Consider the following 20,740-nt stretch of genomic DNA (forward strand, 5'->3'; position numbering starts at 1 on the left):
TCCAGTCGCACTTTACTTTGTCAGCTATGGTGAATTGGAACGCCGGCACACCCCAATCTGTCCGCATTCCAGTTCAAAAGAAGGGATGTTCATCCGGCCGGTACTGCAGTACCGGTCTGGGTGCACTTCACAGACAGCGTCCGTTCCATGACACAGCCGTGTCACAGAACGGCCACTGTAATACAAAGTGTGAATGTGGCCTAACTCTGTAAGTGTAGGACAATGTGCTGGGCTTAAACCCCTTTTACACAGGCCGATTATTGGCAAACAGTTTTGCTAAAAATGTTCGGCCGATAATCGACGCGTGTAAAGGTTTCAGTGATCAGCCAAGGAGCGGGAAAATGCCCACTCAGTGGCTGATCTTATCTCATGTGTGGGTGGTAAAATCTATCACTATTTTTGACATTTCTAAGCAGTAGGTAAGGGCAGCATTGTGTGGAATGGCTACAGAAGGATCTTGTATACTCACGGTTTAGACCACGGTGACTGGATCGCAGCAGCAGAAGAATGATCTTATCCTAAGGAATAACAAGAAGAAAGTGTGTTCAGACAGGTTTTGTATCAGTCTCTCCCCTTGGGGCAGTAAGGTGTCTATATGGTGGTGTGATCTATAATGTGTCTTTATGTTAGTGTATTGCATCTCTCTACTTACATAGCCAGCCTCCTCGCCCTCTTCAGAGCTCGCCTCGACTTCCTCTCCTCTCTCCGCTCCTTCTTCAGCTCTTTTGCTATATCCTTCTCAGTCTCCTCCCTATTGTACATAAAACATATATCATGTTATATGTAACTATATAAAGACTGGGAGACATTATCCCAGTCTCTAGCACCAATGTAAGAGGATCAAACAGTGTGATGACTGATAGAAAAGTACGGGGTCTTACCTGATGGTCTCCAGTGCGGGCTGCCAGGTGTTCTTCCTAAAGCCGTCACTGGTAGAGAACAGAACTGGTTAGGATAACATAACATAAATGGAATCTACAGAAAATATTCAGATGTTTAGATTATTTTCCCTTCTACAAGAAAGACTCCACCATACCTGAAAGCAGGAGGGGCCGAACGGACCAAGGAGAGCCATCTGCAAGAGAAGACAGAAGAAGAAACACATTGGCAAGTCTTCCACAACTAGTGATACATAGAACTACCCACAATACCCAGGAGATAAGTGGCCATGGGGTATAAGGTGATAGGGGGCCATGGGGTATTAGGTGATAGGGGGCCATGGGGTATAAGGAGATAAATAGCCATGGGGGAGAGGGGGGTTGATACTCACGCCTCATCAGGTCCTTCATCCTGATCAACCTTGAAATTGTCAATCCTGTTATAGAGGAAAAAAGAGAATGATGATTAGTAATCTCTTTTAGCAGCTATATAGGGTTATCTATAGAAAATATTCAGATGTTTGGAATTTTACAAGGAAGACTCCACCATACCTGAGAACCTGAGGATATGGCGGTACAACCAACAGCCATCTGCAGGAGAAACCAGAATAAGAAACATATTAACAAGTCTTCTACAAGTGATACATAGAACTTCTCATATTTATTTCAGGAAGTGGTCATGGGGTATAAGGAGATACGTGGCCATGGGTATAAGGAGATAAGTGTCCATGGGTATGAGGCGATAAGTGACCATGGGTATAAGGAGATAAGTGGCTATAGGGTATGGGGAGATAAGTGGCAAAAGGGAAGGGGTATTAGGAGATACGTGGCCATGGGGGTATAAGCATATAGTGACCATGGGGCCTAAAGAGATAAGTGGCCATAGGGGATATGGAATTAAGCGGCCATGCACAGCATCATTATTTACTTACATGGTCACAGAGTAACCAGTAAGGCACAGTGCATGGCTGTTTACTGTAGTGGAGCCTGGACACCTATCACAATGAGGCAGGGCATTTTGTTGTCACCATACGTGGTGGTGGTATATGTGTGTGTGTGTGTGGGGGGGGGGGTCATACTCACAACTCATCAGGGTCCTCAACCCATTCATCAATCCTGTTATAGGGAAAAGAAGACAATGAGAATTGGTAATCTGTAATAGCAGCTCAGGCAACAATGGCGCAGCCAAACCGTACAATGAGAATAAAAAATTACTTACCAAGGTTCTGGTTCTGAATCCTCAACTATAAAAAAAAAAAAAAACAGATGAGATTTACTGAGTTGTTCAATATAAGTAAAAACACCCAATCCCTCCCCCATGTTGGTTGTAAAATCCTATTGTTTACATAGCGAACAAATGGGGAGTGTGGAGGATGGTGGATGGCAGGGGGTAAGAGGCAGGATGGCGGGTGACGGAGGATGGTGGAGGTGGGGTGGTGTAGGATGGCGGGGGGTAAGAGGGTGGCAGGATGGCGGGTGACGATGGATGGTGGGGGTGGGGCGGTGTAGGATGGCGGGGGTAAGAGCGTGGCAGGATGGCGGGTACGATGGATGGCGGGGGGTAAGAGGGTGGCAGGATGGCGGGTGACGATGGATGGTGGGGGTGGGGCGGTGTAGGATGGCGGGGGGTAAGAGGGTGGCAGAATGGCGGGTACGATGGATGGCGGGGGTAAGAGGGTGGCAGGATGGCGGGTGACAATAGATGGTGGGGGGTAAGAGGGTGGCAGGATGGCGGGTGACGATAGATGGTGGGGGTGGGGCGGTGTAGGATGGCGGGGGGCGAAGGGTGACGGTGATACTTACAGCGCAAGTCGCACTTTGTAGACCATTTCTGTAACAATAAAACAGGGTAAAGCAAGAGTTAGTATCATTGGAAGATTTCAGATGTTACTCCTGAGATAAATAGATAGATATAATTATTTTTTTTTTTTAACAAACAACTTGCAGCACAGCAGTAACAGAGGGAGACCAGCAGGGGGCAGCACCAGAAACACACAGCAGTAACATAGGGAGACCAGCAGGGGGCAGCACCACAAACACACAGCAGTAACAGAGGGAGACCAGCAGGGGGCAGCACCACAAACACACAGCAGTAACAGAGGGAGACCAGCAGGTGGCAGCACCAGAAACACACAGCAGTAACAGAGGGAGACCAGCAGGGGGCAGCACCAGAAACACACAGCAGGTACCTTGCTGGAGATTTATGGCTCTATCTTACAGTAAGATTCTCCTTGTTGCCCGCAGCAGCCAATCACAGCTCAGCTTTCATTTCTCACATTGCTCTGATCAAAAAGGAAAGCTGAGCTGTGATTGGTTGCTATGGGAGCTCTGGTTGCTAGGGGCAGTGTGAAGCATCTTCCTATAGGACGGCAGGATAAATCTCCCCAATCTCTAATCTATCAAGAGACATAGAGAGTGTGACAGTGTGAACAGGCCCTTACCTTTAAAGACATCGTGATGCTCTGTTATAAAACAAGACAACCTGAGGAAGAGAGAAGAAATGTTATTAGTGCGGCTTCTTGGGGTTTCTATGGATCTAGCGGATCACTCCCCAATGTGAGTTCTCTATAGTGTGAGATTTGGGGGACACCAGGCTTGGGGGGCGCAGAGGACGGAGCATAGGGTGGGGGAGGGGAGGGGGAGATACTTACACTACAACTCCTACTCCAACTCTGAAGAATTCCGAGATCAGCGGCGCCTTATCATTCATGTATGTCATCATGTGTGGTGATGTCACTCTGTGATGTCATAAAGAAAGCAGACAGCCAATCAGATACCAGATCATTGCTAGGTGTAATTTACATATGGAAAGATAGATAGATAGATAGATAGATAATAAATAGACAGATGATTGATAGATACATAGATTACATAGGAGATAGATAGGTAGGAGATAGCGGGAGATCTATGAACGGGATTTTTCTAGATGTGATCTATTTCTGCTTTGGCATGAATAGACTGGTCTATTTAAAGTGCAATTTACTATCAGGGATAAGCCTGGTCTATTTACTATCAGGGATAAGCCTGGTCTATTTACTATCAGGGATAAGCCTGGTCTATTTACTATCAGGGATAAGCCTGGTCTATTTTCTGTGGTGCTGATTTGTTTGTCTCAGAATCGTCTCCATGGCCCTGGTTCGCTTCCTAGGTAATGAGCATTTTCTTCTCCCTTTCTTTTTCAGATACCGACATACAGAGGATTACGTTGGATTCGTTCGGACTACGTCAATGACCAACGGACTTTACTGTTCAACCCCAGTACCCAATGCCACCAGGGGTACTGGGAAGAGCCGGGTGCCAGTGGTCCTGGAGCATTTAAATTGGCGCTCCTGGACTGGGCGGCAGCAGGCTGGTAAGATTAGACTGGGGACGGCCAAAAACAATGGCCCTTCTCACCCTGGTATTACTAGGCTGCTGTTGTTTGGTTTTTACCCGGCTGGTTATGGAAAAGAGGGGGAACCCTACGCATTTTTTTTGCTTTTAAATAAATAAATAGGCCCCGACTTAGTAATGGATTCCGTCTATCAGACAGCTTCCACTACAAAGTCTGTAAAGTAATGAAAGAACACACAACACACCTAGAAATTAGTTTTTTATTCAAATAAAAACACCCCACACCCCTCGTTGACCATTTTATTTAACAGTAAAGTCCTCCGGTCATCGACGTAGTCCAAACGAATCTGACGCAATCCTCTGCATGCCTATATCTGAAAAACAAAAAGAAAAACACAAGCAAAAACAAACAGCAAGTAAGGGGTTAAGACCCTGGGAGCCAGACTGTAACTCCTGTGCCTATGCTGGAGGTCACCTAGCTTTCCCAGCATCCTCTAAGGTTAACCCTTACAGGATCCTGGGAAAGCTGGGTGACCTCCAGCATGGGCATGGTAGTTACAGTCTGGCTCCCAAGGACTTAACCCCCTGGGGACCAGACTGTTCTGACACTGCATCTGCACCAGCAAGGAAGGGGGTTAAGTGTCCCCTCCCTTGCTGGGGTAGATGCAGTGCGCTCTCCATGGGGAGGGGGGGTTTGATGTTAGGGGCTGGGGGTTAGCTGCTGCCTCTTCCTCGGCAGTTGCCAGCAGTCCCGTAATGTCCCGGTAACCCCCTCCCCCTGGATCGCCTGCGGCCAATACAGGGGATGGGATACAGTAAGCCAGGACATACCGGGACTGCTGGCAACTGCCGAGGAAGACTCAGCAGGTAACCCCCCGCCCCTACCATCAACCCCCCCCCCCATGAAGAGCTCACTGCATCCGCCCCAGCAAGGAAGGGGGCCCTTAACCCTCTTCCTTGCTGGTGCAGGTGCAGTGCCAGAACAGTCTGGCCCCTGGGAGCCAGACTAACTTCTGTGCCGGGATTTCAAATTTCCCGCTCAGAAGCAGACTGCTTTCTGCTTCTGGGTGGGAATTCCCTGGATTCCCTGCTCCTGTACTGTAAGGAGGGGTGCACTATCCACCCCTCCTTACTGTACAGCCCCAGAGGGTTAGTAGTGATGCTGCTGCATCACTACTTAACCCCTTACACTCTGTGGACCGGGTGCACTGCACCCGACCCACAGGGCATACTGGCTCCACATTATAGGTGGTGAAATACACCACCTCTAGTGTGAAGTCAGTCTGCGACCCATGTGCGCCATTTTTTAGTTAGTCGCACGTGATAAATCATGCCTACTTTCAGCGTAAGCTGAGGTAGGCATGATTTGTGTTTGTCAGGAAAAGTCGCAAAAGTTTGCGACTTTTCCACTCCATAAAAATGGCATAAATTTTTGATGAATCTCCCCAATAGAGTGGTTACTGTGCAAAGCAGGAGTAGATGGAGTAAGTTTATGCAAATACTACAAGCAGTGGCGGTCTTTGGCACCAAGCACCACAAGCGATCGCTTGGGGCCCCCAACATCCAGGGGGCCCCCACGCCCCGCTCTTGTGCTCAATACCGCTGGACAGGGCCGCTGCCCCGCTCGCTGCTGCCATCTGAACTGTAACTATGAGCGCTCATAGTTACATGCTGCAGCACTGACAGGGCGGGAGACATTGGCTCCCTTCCTGTCAGTCACTCTTGTGGCCGCAGGAAGGGTTTTCCCTGCGGTCACAAGTGGCAGCTTTGTCCTTGTGGTGCCGGCGCTCCAGTGACATCACTGGAGCATCGGCGCCAGGACAAGGGGAGTGCAGCCTCTTGTGATCGCAGGGAAAACCCTTGCCGCCACAAGAGTGAAGAGAAGAGGAGACGCCCGGACCCAGGTGAGTATAAGTGTTTGTTTTATTGTGTTGTATACTATATGGGAGGGGGAGCACACAGGGGTCTGTTTAATTGGGGAGCGCACATTGGGGGTCTATATAAATGGGGGGAGCACACAGGGGGGGCTATATAACAGGGGGAGCACACAGGGGGGCTATAGACTACTGGGGCTTCACAGAGGGGTCTATATACTACTAGGGGCAGAACACAGGGGGTCTATATACTACTTGGGGCAGCAGAATGGGGTCTATATACAACTTGGAGAGCACACAGGAGGTCTATATCCAAATGGGGGAGCACACAGGGGGGCTATATACTACTGGGGGAGCACACAGGGGTCTATATACTACTGGTGGGGCACACAGGGGGTCTATATACTACTGGGGGAACATACAGGGGGTCTATATACTACTTGTGAGGCCAGGGGTGATTCTAGCCTCTCTGCTGCCCGAGGCGAACTATAGAATGACGCCCCCCCCCCCCCCCCGTCAATCCGCCCACATTATAATCCACTACTGCCCCCCCCACTGCTGTCCCCAATAAACATAATGTTTGGTCCCTTGCTGCACAGAGGATGTCAGGAGAGGAGGGGGCTGACTTTATAGGAGAGGTCCCAGCAGCACAGAGGATGTCAGGAGAGGAGGGGGCTAATCCTATAGGAGAGGTCCCAGCAGCACAGAGGCTGTCAGGAGATGAGGGTGCTAATCCTATAGGAGAAGTCCCAGCAGCACAGAGGATGTCAGGAGAGGAGGGTGCTGATCTTTTAGGAGATGGTCCCCCTCTTCCCCCCTTATAGATGGTCCCCCTCTTCCCCCCCTTATAGATGGTCCCCCTCCCCCCCTTATACATGGTCCCCCTCTTCCCCCTCCCTTATAGATGGTCCCCCCCCTTATAGATGGTCCCCCTCTTTCCCCCCTCCCTTATAGATGGCCCCCCCTTATAGATGGTCCCCCTCTTTCCCCCCTCCCTTATAGATGGTCCCCTTCCCCCCCCCCCTATAGATGGTCCCCCTCTTCCCTCTCCCCCTCCCTTATAGATGGTCCCCCCCCTTATAGATCGTCCCCCTCCCTTATAGATGGTCCCCCTCTTTCCCCCCTCCCTTATAGATGGTCCCCTTCCCCCCCCTATAGATAGTCCCCCTCTTCCCTCTCCCCCTCCCTTATAGATGGCCCCCCCCCTTATAGATGGCCCCCCCTTATAGATGGTCCCCCTCTTTCCCCCCTCCCTTATAGATGGCCCCCCCCTTATAGATGGTCCCCCTCTTTCCCCCCTCCCTTATAGATGGTCCCCTTCCCCCCCCTATAGATGGTCCCCCTCTTCCCTCTCCCTTATAGATGGTCCCCCCCCCCTTATAGATGGTCCCCCTCTTTCCCCCCTCCCTTATAGATGGTCCCCTTCCCCCCCCCTATAGATGGTCCCCCTCTTCCCTCTCCCTTATAGATGGCCCCCCCCCTTATAGATGGTCCCCCTCTTTCCCCCCTCCCTTATAGATGGTCCCCTTCCCCCCCCCTATAGATAGTCCCCCTCTTCCCTCTCCCCCTCCCTTATAGATCGTCCCCCTCTTCCCTCTCCCCCTCCCTTATAGATCGTCCCCCCCCCTTATAGATGGTCCCCCTCTTTCCCCCCTCCCTTATAGATGGTCCCCTTCTCCCCCCTATAGATAGTCCCCCTCTTCCCTCTCCCCCTCCCTTATAGATCGTCCCCCTCTTTCCCCCCTCCCTTATAGATGGTCCCCCTCTCCCCCCCCCCCCTGCACAGCAGATAAAACAAAAAACAGCACACAACTCACCTGCCCTCCGTTGCCCCGTCGAGCCTCTCTGGTCTGGTCCCGGCTGATGTGCGGCTGCCCGGGGTGTCCCGTCCTGTCCCCGGCAGCGCGCGCATCACAGATCTCCCCATGCGCCTGCGGCTGTGACTTCCGGCGCACGGGGAGCTCTCTGATGCGCGCGCTGCCGGGGACAGGACGGGACACCTCCGGCAGCCGCGCATCACCCGGGGGACTAAAGGCTGCATTCCCACGTTCCGTGATCCTGACGGATCACGGACGTGGAATGCATGTACTGGAGCCCCCCCGCCCCCGGGCAGTATCTGTAATGAGATGCTGGGAGCGGGGGGGACTGTATTCATAAGCGCCGCACTGTAGTATCAGCATCGCGCGGCTGATTTAGTACAGCGCGGCGCTTATGAATACAGTCTCCCCCGCTCACAGCATCTCATTACAGATACTGCCCGGGGGCGGGGGGGCTCCAGTACATGGTACAGTCAGTGGCGGATTATAATGTGGGCGGCCGCCGAACCGCTCATATTATAATCTGCCACTGAATGCCGCCCCCATGGTGACAGCTAGTGGCGCCGCCTGAGGCAGACGATTCAGGTCGCCTCATGATTGCGGCGCCCCTGTGTGAGGCACACAGGTGGTCTATATATAACTGGTGGAGCACACAAGGGGTCTATATAATACTGGTGGGGCACACAGGGGGTCTTTATACTACTGGGGGAACCACACAGGGGGTTTATATACTACTGGAGGAGCACACAGTGGTCTATATCCAAGTGGGGGAGCACACAGGAGGTCTATATCCAAGTGGGGAAGCACACAGGGGGGCTAAATACCCCTGAGGGAGCACACAGGGGGCCTATATACTAGTGGGGGATCACACAGGGGGTATATACAACTGGGGGCAGCACACACGGGGTCTATATACAACTGGGGCAGCACACAGGAAGTCTATATACTTCTGGGGGAGCACACGGGGGGGGGCTATATATAACTGGGGGAACACACAAGGGTCTATATACTACTGGGGGAAGCAAACAAGGTCTATATACTACTGGGGCAGGACACATGGGGTATATACTATTGGGGGCAGCACACAAGGAGTATATATTACTGGCGGTAGCGCACAAGGGGTATATACTACTGGGGGCAACACACAGCGGTCTATTGTTTTGGAACGCGTGTCGAGGGGGGGCCCCAGACATAACTTCGCTTGGGGCCCCAGAAATGCCAAGACCGCCCCTGGCTACAAGACAGGAGCAGGTACCCAGCAGTTTGTTTTGAGGTGCAATGTATGCTGTGAGATGTAGTTTCCTGTCCTAGCGCCATGATATAAAATCCCTTCAAGAAATTCTGGGCCACTCTTCTTTTACTGTTTTACTGTAATTTAACTAGAACTGCCTGCAGAGTTTAAAAAATAAAATAAAAAAGTTTCTAAATCAATTGATATCAGAAGGTTATATAGATTTGTAATTTACTTCTATTTAACAGTGTTCAGTCTTCCAATACTTTTCAGCTTCTGTATATCATGCAGGAAGTGGTGTATCCTATCCAGTCTGACACAGTGCTCTCTGCTGCCACCTCTGTACATGTCGGGAACTGTCCAGAGCAGGAGAGGTTTTCTATGAGGATTTGCTGCTGCTCTGGACAGTTCCTGACATGGACAGAGGTGGCAGCAGAGAGCGCTGTGTCAGACTGGAAATAATACACCACTTCCTGCAGGACCTACAGCAGCTGATAAGTACTGGAAGACTGGAGATTTTTAAATGTAAGTAATTTATAAATCTGTATAACTTCTGACACCTGTTGATTTAAAAAAAAAAATTCTCTGGAGTACCCTTTTAAAGGAGCTATTCTTCCAGAAAGAGCAGAAAACCTGTCCTTAGTAGCTAATGCAGTAACTTATTCTTTCTATAGACCCAACAGAGAACATGATGAGACTGTTTAAAGTAAATGAAAGAGTAAAATGGCAGATGAACTTTTGTTATAGAGGTGTTTGGAAACACCAGGGTTACAGGAGCGGGGATTCCTTTCCTAATGAGGGGAATCCCTGCTCTAACTAGATGTTCCCTGCGGCAGAGACAGAGAGGCAGGAGCGGGCGGCTGTTTGAACTTGCTGTGCTGCCCTTGCTTCTCCGCTTTTTACAGTAAGTAGTGGTGCAAAATGTACTGCACCTTACTGATGGGGGGGAGGGGGGAGCTGCCCGGGTGATCGCTTGATTGTCCCACATCCATATAAAATGACTACTTTGGGGGCTCCACCGGGGGTCGGGTGGGCTCTGTCCCAGCATCTGGGGCGACAGGTCCTCTTTAAAGTGTCACTGTCGTTTACATTTTTTTGGCAGAAATCAATAGTCCAGGCGATATTAAGAAACTTTGTAATTGGGTTTATAAGCTGAAAAATGCATTTTTATCATGAAAAGCTCTCCCCCCTGTCTTCATGGTTCTCTATGGAGAGGGAAGGGGTGGAGGGAGATGAGGCACCAAAACAGGACAACAAAGAGTTAATTTACAGCTACATCACCAAGCTATCTCCTCTCACAGTCAGCACTGACCTCTCTGACCTCTGAATACCAGCTTTCACACAGTTCCCACTGTGTAATCCTTTGGTCTCTGCTGGCGACTAATCTCCCTCCTCCCCCCTCCCCTCTCCATAGGTTAGACAGGGCCCGATTATATATATGGCTGTTTCATGGAATGGTAATATTTATAGTGGGTTGTTAAAATAATATAATATAAAAAAAAAAAAAATCTAACCCAAGCAGCTTATTCTATGAAGACGTAACAAAAAAAACAAAAAAAGAAAGAAGAAAGCCTTTAGTTATGCGGAATGAAGTGAAACAGTGTAAATAATGTGTTTTTTTTAGATCTCGGCTTCTCCATATGCTTTGCTAAACCTCCTCCGAATAAATCTGTCACTCACCGCTATAATCATACCACTTACAAAAATAGTCTTCAAACAATGAGTAAAATGTCACTTTTCCCGCAGCATCTGTCTATGGTTTTTAGTTGCACCGGATGGAAGCGTTTCTCCCTTTCCTTTGCCCCATGCGAGGTTGCGGCACTCACCAGGTGCCAGTCACTTGTTTCAGTGTGTTGTGGCCCATGTCCTCTAAGTGGCACGGTGCCATGAATTATTCTAAACCTGGCAGACACCTCAGTGACGTTTTTAAATGGATTCCTAATTATCCTCCTGATGCGTGTTCTGAATTTTCATGCTATTTTGTTAAATAGCTCCTTGAAGGGTTTCTGTATGAACGCCAAGAGGGAATGTACTGGAAGCCGATGGTTTGGCCTCATAGGCGTTGGTAATGAGGTGGCGGATTTTTCATACAGTAGTAAATTACATTTTAATAGAGAGATATAGTTTTAGTGTAAAGTGCACAGTCAAATGTTGTACAGACATATAATCAGCATACAGTTGGTTAAAGGGGTACTCCGGCGAAAGTAGCGCTGGATAACCCCTTGAAATGCTTAAAGGGGTTGTCCGGCGATAAAAAATTATTCACAGAATAACACACATTACAAAGTTATACAACTTTGTAATGTATGTTATGTCTGTGAATGGCCCCCTTCCCCGTGTTTCCCCCCACCCACGCTAGACCCGGAAGTGTGGTGCATTATACTCACCGCATCTCGTGTCGTTCTTGGTCTCCGATCCTCAGCAGTGACGTCTTCTTCGGGAGACCGGCGTGGCCGCGTCATCAGCCGCTCATCAGCGATTGGCTGAGCACAGTTATGCTCAGCCAATCGCGGCTGAGCTTCGGATGACGCTGCAGAGGGCGGCCAGCACTCGGGAAGATCCGCTGGCCGCCCGAAGAAGACGTCACTGCTGAGGATCGGAGACCGTGGTCGGCACGTGACAGGTATGTATAGCGCACCACACTTCCGGGTACACGGGTGGGGGGGGTGGGACACGGGGAAGGGGGCCATTCACAGACATAACATACATTACAAAGTTGTATAACTTTGTAATGTGTGTTATTCTGTGAATAATTTTTTATCGCCGGACAACCCCTTTAAACACTTATATTCAGTAGTAGCGGGCAGCAATATATGGAAGGGAGAGTCTAATGTCACACTACTTTCCTCTATTAGGCTATGTTCCCACAATGTCTTTTTTTTAGGTGAAAAAAATGGCCGTTTTTTCCGTAGTCATGATCATTGACAGTCGTCATTATAAAAAAAAATGGCTGTTTTTTCCCCCCCTAAATAGACATTGTGGGAACATAGCGTAATATGTAATAGTGGTCGAAGATTTAAAGGGTTTTCCAGGACTAGAAAAACATGGCCGCTTTTCTTCCAGAAACATTACCACTCCTGTCCTGAGTTTGGGGGCAGTTTTGTAGCTCTCTTTTCCATTAAAGTGAATGGAGCTGAGTTGTATAAACTGTGCAGCTGCTTGACTCCATTTTTTTCCCCTTTGGGTAGATGCAACTCCATATAACATGATGCTGCCATTAATACACAATTCTGTACATTCAGTGTTCCCCCGATAAGTCACATGTACACATAACAGTATCCCTTTTTAAAAGTTGCTAAAAACATGTCCTTACTGTACCCCTCACAATAAACGCAGTATGTTAAATTAAAGGGGTACTCCAGAAAAAAATGTTTTAAAGTCAACTGGTACCAGAAAGTGTTATTTGTAAAATACTTTAAGGGTGCCTTCACACCTACCGGATCCGCAGCAGATTTGACTAAATGAGTGAACACAGCATTAAATCCTCACTGTAAAATCTGCTGCGGATCCGGTGTGTGTGAAAGCACCCTAAATTAAAAAAAATCTCCAGTCTTCCAGTATTTATCAGCTGATGTACGCCCTGTAGGAAGTGGTGTATTCTCTTCAGTCCGACACAATCAAAAACCTGCGCGTGGTACATGAGGCAATATGGTTTGATAAAATTATATACTAACTTCTGATGTTGTTTTTTAAATGTAGCTGAACAAGCTTTCGTGTCAACCATGGGTGCGATGTGCAGCCATTTCTGTCTTTTTGGCTTGTGCTTTTTTTTTTTTTTTTTTATTTGCAGAAATCAATAGTAGAGGCAATTTTAAAAAACTTTGTAATTGGGTTTATTAGGCAAATATGCCATTATCTGCATTCAAAAAGCCTTTTCCCAGCTGCTCATTATCAGAAAATCTCGACTCTTTTACATCAGTCGAGCCCTGTGTAACCTATGGAGAGGGGAGGGAAATTAGTCACCAGCAGAGAACAAAGGATTACACAGCAGGACCTGTGTGAAAGCCGGTATACAGAGGTCAGAGAGGTCAGTGCTGACTTCAGAGGAAATAGCTCAGTGATGTACCTGTAAATTAACTCTTTGTTGTCATGTTTTGGTGCCTCATCTCCCTCCACCCCTCCCCTCTCCATAAGAGAACCATGAAGACAGGGGGAGAGCTTCAAGCTGCTTTTTCATGATAAAAATGCATTTTTCGGCTAATAAACCCAACTACAAAGTTTCTTAAAATCATCTGTACTATTGATTTCTGCAAAATAAAATTTAAGTGGCAGTGACACTTTTAGATACTGCACCTTCGCAGCCAGCTGGGCGTAAGCTTTGGCTGACCAGGCATGATGGGAATTGTAGTTTTGCAACAGTTGGGGGGGCTTTACGGTAATGGTGCAGCTCTCTGTTATACCATTATCAGTCTATCCAGTTGTATCTTTACTTTACAGAATAAGAGATTCCTTTATGCCATTTATTTCAGTAACTATTAGCATCATGTTTGTTTTCCTCTACAGAAAATCTATTGGATGAACAGTGAAATGTCCAGATGATATTGTGCTGTCTATTCAAGGGGAAATGCAGGAAGAGAGGTAGGAGCGGTATCTAGTATATAATAGCTTCTTTCCGGCCCCGTGTATTGTACACATAATGCAATGGTAATTGAATGTGTTAACACAATTGAAGACTTTCTCATTGCATTTCGGTGAGTGGATATACATATTCCTAGAACAGCTCTAAGGACCACATTGCAGTTATGCATCTAGAATATTCACAATTGTTACCAGTGGTTTTCAATACGACGGTTCTTTCCTAATCCGTCAATCTTCTGCCAATGTTTTATAACGGTACTGATATTATACTGATACTAGGATAAAGATGATAGAGGGTCCGACCTCTCAGTGTGGCCCAGACCGCCATGAAGACTACTTCCAACCATCACTCATCTGTAGAGATGAGAGAACCGAATTTCACAAACCGAGATTCGTTACGAAGTTTGTAAAAAAAAGTTCGGTTTATTACGGAACCAAAGATGGCGGCCGCATAATTTAATACATATAAAAAAATTAAAAAAATAGCCTATGCTTACCTGTTTGCGCTCCCCCAGTGTCCTCCTACAGGTCTGTGTATACTTACTTATCACAGCATGTTTTTGTTTCAATGTTCCTGTTTTACATTTCCAACAGCAACAATGGAAAGAAAGTTTTCGTGTGGTTTGTTTAAAGGGAATGTGTCTTGTTCTTTTATTATAATCTGTTTCTATTTTCTGACTGTAACTTCAATCTTTGTATATTGTTATGGGGGCGTCCATCTTGCCAGGGCTGTTCTTAACAGCACTTAGTGACATGCTTTACAGTACACCTCATGGACATAGACGACAATAGACAGACTCTGTCCCCTTGAGATGTGTATAATCAGTTTTTATTCAACATTTTTCAATAAAACATAAAATAAAATATAGGTACAAAGAAGAGTCTTACTCAACAGACATAGGACTCAAAGTTTACATAGCACAATAAACCCAAATTCGCGGAAGGTAATAGACGGAGTGATAGGGGCTCACTCAAAACTGCATAGCGTCCATATGTAGTGATATGCCCAAGGGGTAGGCACACATCCAATGAGTCCCATAGCCCCCATAACAACTGAACGCTGAGAACTGCGACACACAAGAGGAGCATCCCATATAACAAAAACATTCCAGCTTCCAGCGAAAAAACTTATCAGAAACGGAGAACATTAGAGGTACAAAGAGAAATGTACCATTAGAGGGGTGAACAGGGAAGGCGAGGAAGGGAAGACGGGAAGGGGGGGGGAGGGGGGGGGGGGAGGGGTATTTGCCCTGACCAAGGGGGCCACCTCCCCACGGGGGAGAGAGCGGTGGATAACTAAATAGGCATCTCAGGAGGTACCCCATCAGAAAACAGTGCCTGAAAGGCGGGAGAATCCCGAAACAACAGCCAGGACAACCATACCGTCTTATATCGTTTGTTGCATCCCGAGGCTTCAGCAGACAATTCCTCCATACGATGAAGGTGTGACATTTCGGCCTGCCACTCCGCCAGGGTAGGGACCTGCGTGGAGCGCCAATGGCGAGGAATAACTGTCCGTGCTGCAGACAGACAGAAACGCAGGATACTCTTTTTCTGTCGGCCTATAGCACCGGGGAGTATAGAGAGAAGCGCCACTTGAGGCGTCCTAGGTGCCGATTGCCCCGAGATCGCCCGGTAAGCATCAAAGACACCTGACCAGAACGAGGTTAGCCTGTCACACCCCCACCATACGTGTAGCATAGTGCCCTTCTCATTGCTGCACCGCCAACAAAGGTCTGACACAGACGGTATCATGGAATGAACTCTGGTTGGGACCCGGTACCATCGGGAAAGAACTTTGTAGTTCCGTTCCTGAGCGGAACAAGCCGTGGACAATTTATGTGTAAAGATGCATGCTTTCAGCCTGTCCTCTGGGGTGATTATGGCCGACAAGTCCTTCTCCCATGCGGCCCAGAACGCAGGGGGGTCATCCTCCCCGTCCTGCTGAAGGAGGCGGTATATCACAGAGATGGAGTGCTCAGGAGGAGAGTCCAAAAGGAACAGGGATTCAAAGGAAGTAGGGGTAGAAGATACAGAGCTGTGGCCCCCACGAGGGCCAAGGTACGAGCTAAGCTGAGAATATTCGAGCCAAGATAGGTTGGTGGAACCGGCACGCGTCTGCAAATCCCCAAGGGGGGGTAGGGGGTTGCCCTCAAGCACTACTCCAAGGCTAGGGTTGTCCCTGGCCTTCCAGAGCAAAAACGTGTCCTTCCTGTACGCCGGGGGGAAGTCAGGATTATGGAATAAAGGAGTGAGCGGGCTGAAGGGTCTGGACAAAATGTTACTACGTACCAGACGACGCCATAGGGTAACCGCCACCCTCGGTAAGAGGGAGTCCGCAGAGAACGGGGAGGGGACGGAAAGGGGGAGCCAAGAGACATTAGACAGGGGGTAAGGGACCTCTTGTTGATCAAGCCTGACCCATTGCTTTGAAGCAGCATTGTACCTCCAATCCAGCAGGCGCTGAAGGACCGCAGCCCTGTGATACATGCGAAGGTCGGGTAATCCCACCCCCCCGTCCGACTTATGCCTAGACAGTGTGGCATATTTGATCCTTGGGCGTGAACTGTTCCAGATAAACTTGAGGAATGCTGTACGCAGTTGGCGAAAAAAAATGGCGGGAGGCATGATAGGGATAGTCTGGAATATGTATAGGAACCTGGGAAGGATGTCCATTTTTATGACATTGATTCTACCAAACCAGGATAGGGGTCTCTTATTATAAGTCAGGAGGTCCTTTAGTGTGCGGACTAAGAGGGGTTGGTAGTTAAGAGAATACAGGCGGGAAAGATCAGCAGACACATTTACTCCAAGGTAAGTGAGATGGTCCCTGCGCCATTTAAAGGGGAAATTTTGCGCGATGGAGGAGGCAGTATTGGTAGGGAGGGAAATGTTCAGCACTTCAGATTTTGTGTAGTTTACCTTAAAGTTAGACACCTTACTAAAACGTTGGAACTCAGAAATAATAGACGGGAAGGAGACATGAGGTTGGGTAACACACAGGAGGAGGTCATCTGCATATAGGGCGGCCTTATACTGGGTCCCCTGCAGCGAGAGCCCGTGGATGCTAGGGTTGTCTCGTATGGCTGTCGCTAGGTGCTCCATAACCAAAACATACAGGAGGGGGGATAAAGGGCACCCCTGTCTTGTGCCGTTGGATACAGAAATAGGAGCAGATAATGCCCCATTGACCCGCACTCTTGCCGTGGGACCCGCGTACAACGACAGGATTCTGCTGAGGAAGCGAGGGCCAACACCAACCTGCCGCAAAGCGGCCTGGAGAAAACCCCAATGAACCCGATCAAAGGCCTTCTCTGCGTCTACCGAGAGGAGGCAGAATGGTAAGGCCCGGGATTTGGCCTTTGCTATGAGAGCCAGAATCTTGTTGGTGTTGTCCCTCGCCTCCCGCCCCTGTACAAATCCAACTTGGTCCGTGTGCGTAATCCCAGGCAAGAGCGGTGTCAGGCGGTTGGCTAAGGTTTTGGAGAACAATTTAATATCGACATTAATAAGCGATATGGGTCTGTAATTGGTAACCTGTGTGTGGTCCTTACCCGGTTTAGGCAAGACACTAATATGAGCCTCCAGGGATTGAGGCACCCAGCAAGAGCCATCCGAGACAGAATTGAATACTTTCATCATAAAGGGAGTGAGAAGACTACTAAAGGTTTTGTAAAAGGAGGGGGTGAATCCGTCAGGGCCAGGGCATTTACCGGCTGGGGTGTTCTTAATGGCAAACCGTATTTCCTGCTCCGATATGTCCTCCTCTAGTGTCTCCACCTCCTCTGAGTTCAGCACAGGTAGGGCCGTGTCAGAGATATAGTCCTGAATATCAGGGGAGACCACATCCGTAGCTACATGGGTGGGGGAAATGTTATAGAGCTGAGAATAGTAGGCGTGGAAAGCACTAAGAATATCTGCCGGGTTTTGGGAGTCCGTACCATCGGGTCGTTGGATACGATGTAGGCATGTCCCTGCCGCGGATGTATGAGGCGAGCTAATGGACGTCCACACTTATCGGAGTGGTCATAAAGAAAGCGGCGATACTGCAGACGTTGGTAGGTATATTTCTGATCTAGAAGTGCCTTCAAATCGTCTTTCAGTTTGACCAGTTCCGCATAAGTGGTGGAGGAAAGTGTGCGTTTATGTGAAGTTTCCAACGTATGTATACGTTGGAGAAGGGAGGCAATTTTAGAGGCCTTATCGCGCTTCAGTCTTGTGCCATGCTTTATGAATGTGCCGCGCAAAACGCATTTCATAGCCTCCCACTGTGTGGGAAGTGGAGTGGAGTCAGAGGCGTGTGTGTGGAGAAAAGATGCAATGGTCTTTTCAATGTCAGCCACACAGGCCAGATCTTTCAGGAGGTGTTCATTAAGCTTCCAGGACCAAGAAGGGTTGATATGATTAGGGAGTGAAAGAGAAAGATAGATGGGGGCATGGTCGGAAAATAGAATGTCGCCCACAGAAGCGGATGGTTGCCAGGTCAGGGCATGCTGGCTAATCAGGAAATAGTCTATGCGACTATAGGACATGTGCGAAGGGGAGTAGTATGTATAATCTCTACCTTGGGGATGCAGAGCGCGCCATACGTCCACCAACTGAAGTCCATGCAGATCGCGTTTAAGAGCGCGTAGCCGTCGTGGGGGGACAGCGCACCTACCAGCAGACGTGTCCATAATCGGATCCAAGGGGAGATTGAAGTCTCCTCCAATGAGCAGAATCCCCTCTGTGAATTGAGAAAGAACGGTTAGAAAGGCACGACAGGCAATAGTCTGGTTCAGGTTGGGAGAATACCAGTTGGCAATCGTGTATGTGACAGAGCCTATCTTCAGTTTTAGGATCAAATATCTCCCTTGTTCATCTATGCGGGAGTCAAGGATGGTACCTGGCAAAGATCTATGTAGGGCGATGGAGACCCCCCGAGCCCGGGCATCCGGATTCGGGCTATGGTACCATTGGGTGTAGTATTTATCCCTAATGGCTGGAACGTGCTGACTTTTAAAGTGAGTTTCCTGTAACAGTATTACCTGCATTTTCTTTTTATGCATATGATACAGTATTTGTGACCTCTTCTGGGGTGTATTGAATCCCCGTACATTTAGTGAACAAATATTTAAGGTCGACATCCCTGGTCAGGGCAAGGGGAGGGCTGAGGAAGGGTAAAGTGAGAGGAAAGGATGGGGGGTAGCTAGGAAAGGAAGGGGGGAACAGAGACGAGGAAAAGCAGGGAGAAAAAGTGAGGGAAGGGAGGGGGGAAAGGGGGAAGAAATAAAAGCAAGTGGAAAAACCCAAACAGGAGGAGGGTAAGCTCCACAGAGGGGGAAGGTAGAGTGGAACCAAACTACTCGTGTACCCTAGAGGTACGGATCCCTGTAAGAACGGGACTGACCAGGTGGGAGTGCTCCCCCCGGTCCCCCATAACCCAATGTCATAACGTGAAAGAACGACCAACCTAAAACCCTATAACAGTACTCCAGTCCCCCCCCCCCCCCTCTAAACTGCATAGTATGACAAATAGTCCCCTTGGCAGATGACAAATTGTAATAAAACAAAAACATGGTGGTGACGATACCCTCGTCCAGGCGCCAGACCCCACACCCAGACTATCCCAAATGCGGGAGGCCCTGAAGGCATACTCTACAAGCTATATATGTAGGGGGTCGGCACGTGGAAGAGGGAGCGTCAGCATAAAATAGATACCACAGAATAGATACATAACCAGAACCTAACCGTGAGTCTAGCCAAGGGCATAACGTATGGGGGGGGCGTAGACAGTTAGTGAAAAGACTTAAGGCACAAATATAAGACAACTAAGCCGAGGGAGGACTTTGTCTCGGAGAAGAGGTAGGACCCCTCTGTTGCGGAGGGTGGGTGTTCCTCCTGGTGCCACCTCTTCTTCTCCTCGAGGACCGCTGCGGCCGCGGCGGAAGGGCGATCGGAGGGCCAGTGGGGAGTTCCGGCCAATCCTGGATCGTGATCTCTGGAAGATCAAGGGCTTCCCGAAAGCGTAATAAGTCTCGGGGATGGCTTAGAGAGAGACCCCGACCATCTCTCCGCACCTGTAGACGAAACGGGAATCCCCAAGAGTAGGCAATATTGCGGCTGCGAAGAACCTCCAACAGGGGGCGGAACGCTCTGCGTTTTTGTAAGGTGAGGCGGGAGAGATCAGGGAGTATTTGTATGTCCCGGCCATCATACCGAATAGGACCCGCATCTCTCAATTTGAATAGGATAGCCTCCTTCTGCTGATAACGGTGCACTCTACATATGACATCCCTAGGGTTAGCCGGGTCGGAGGACCGGGGCCCTAAGGATCTGTGGGCTCTGTCCAATTCCAACCGTGCGTCTGGTGAAGCGCCTAGAACAAAGTTGAAGAGAGATTGCAAGGTAGAGTCCAGGTCTCGTGGCGCAACCGACTCAGGTAAACCCCGCACTCTCAAATTATTCCGACGCCCCCTGTTCTCCAGATCGTCCAGGGCATCGTAGAGGAGTTGTAATTGGTAAGAGTGTTCAGAAAGGAGGTGGTCGTGGTCAGTGGCTCTAGTGGATAATGCATCCGTCATGTTGACATTAGCGGTCACCTGTTGCTCAAGAAGCTGGACGTCAGTCCGTAAGGTAGTAATATCAGCCCTGCAAGAAGTCTCAAGGCGAGTAACAAACGCCTCCATATCATTCTTCGTAGGAATGGTGTGTAGGTGAGCCCGGAGGTCCTTTAATTCCCTGAGGACATCCAGGAAAGAAGTCTCCATCTGAGACGGACAGGCCTGTCCTGGTACCTGTGCCCCTGCCCGAGCAGTCATATCAGGGGGGATGAGGGGGGAAACAGGCAGAGAAGGGCAACGGTCCCCCACCAGGACGTCTAACAACAGGACCTGGTCCTCCTGGTCACCAAAGAGTTCCTGGCTACACTCCGGAGGGGGTGTCAGAACGCTTTCCACTGAAGATGCAGAGCGCAGCGGAGAGGAGGAGATAGAGGCCTGCGGCCTAGGGAACAATAATCCATCCACTGAGTGGGGCATAGGGGGGATA

At 49.0% G+C, this 20,740-nt stretch overlaps 2 long non-coding RNA genes across 2 annotated transcripts in view; one reads left to right on the forward strand and one right to left on the reverse strand.

Moving 5' to 3' along the window:
* Nucleotides 1–1,034: 1,034 nt before the first annotated feature.
* LOC138773029 (uncharacterized) lies at nt 1,035–2,122 on the reverse strand. Its single transcript, XR_011359870.1, has 5 exons — nt 2,098–2,122; nt 1,962–1,994; nt 1,431–1,469; nt 1,271–1,315; nt 1,035–1,075 (listed from the first exon to the last, which is right to left on the reverse strand). It is a non-coding gene; the product is annotated as an uncharacterized lncRNA (long non-coding RNA).
* Nucleotides 2,123–3,227: 1,105 nt separating this feature from the next.
* LOC138772637 (uncharacterized) overlaps nt 3,228–20,740 on the forward strand; it is a 72,239-nt gene continuing 54,726 nt past the window's right edge. Inside the window, exons 1-2 of the long non-coding RNA XR_011359791.1 lie at nt 3,228–3,434; nt 13,637–13,711. This is a non-coding gene — a long non-coding RNA (uncharacterized lncRNA). The remainder of the gene's footprint in view (nt 3,435–13,636; nt 13,712–20,740) is intronic.

The sequence above is a fragment of the Dendropsophus ebraccatus genome, chromosome 14, assembly GCF_027789765.1.
Source record: "Dendropsophus ebraccatus isolate aDenEbr1 chromosome 14, aDenEbr1.pat, whole genome shotgun sequence".
Taxonomy (NCBI): domain Eukaryota; kingdom Metazoa; phylum Chordata; class Amphibia; order Anura; family Hylidae; genus Dendropsophus; species Dendropsophus ebraccatus.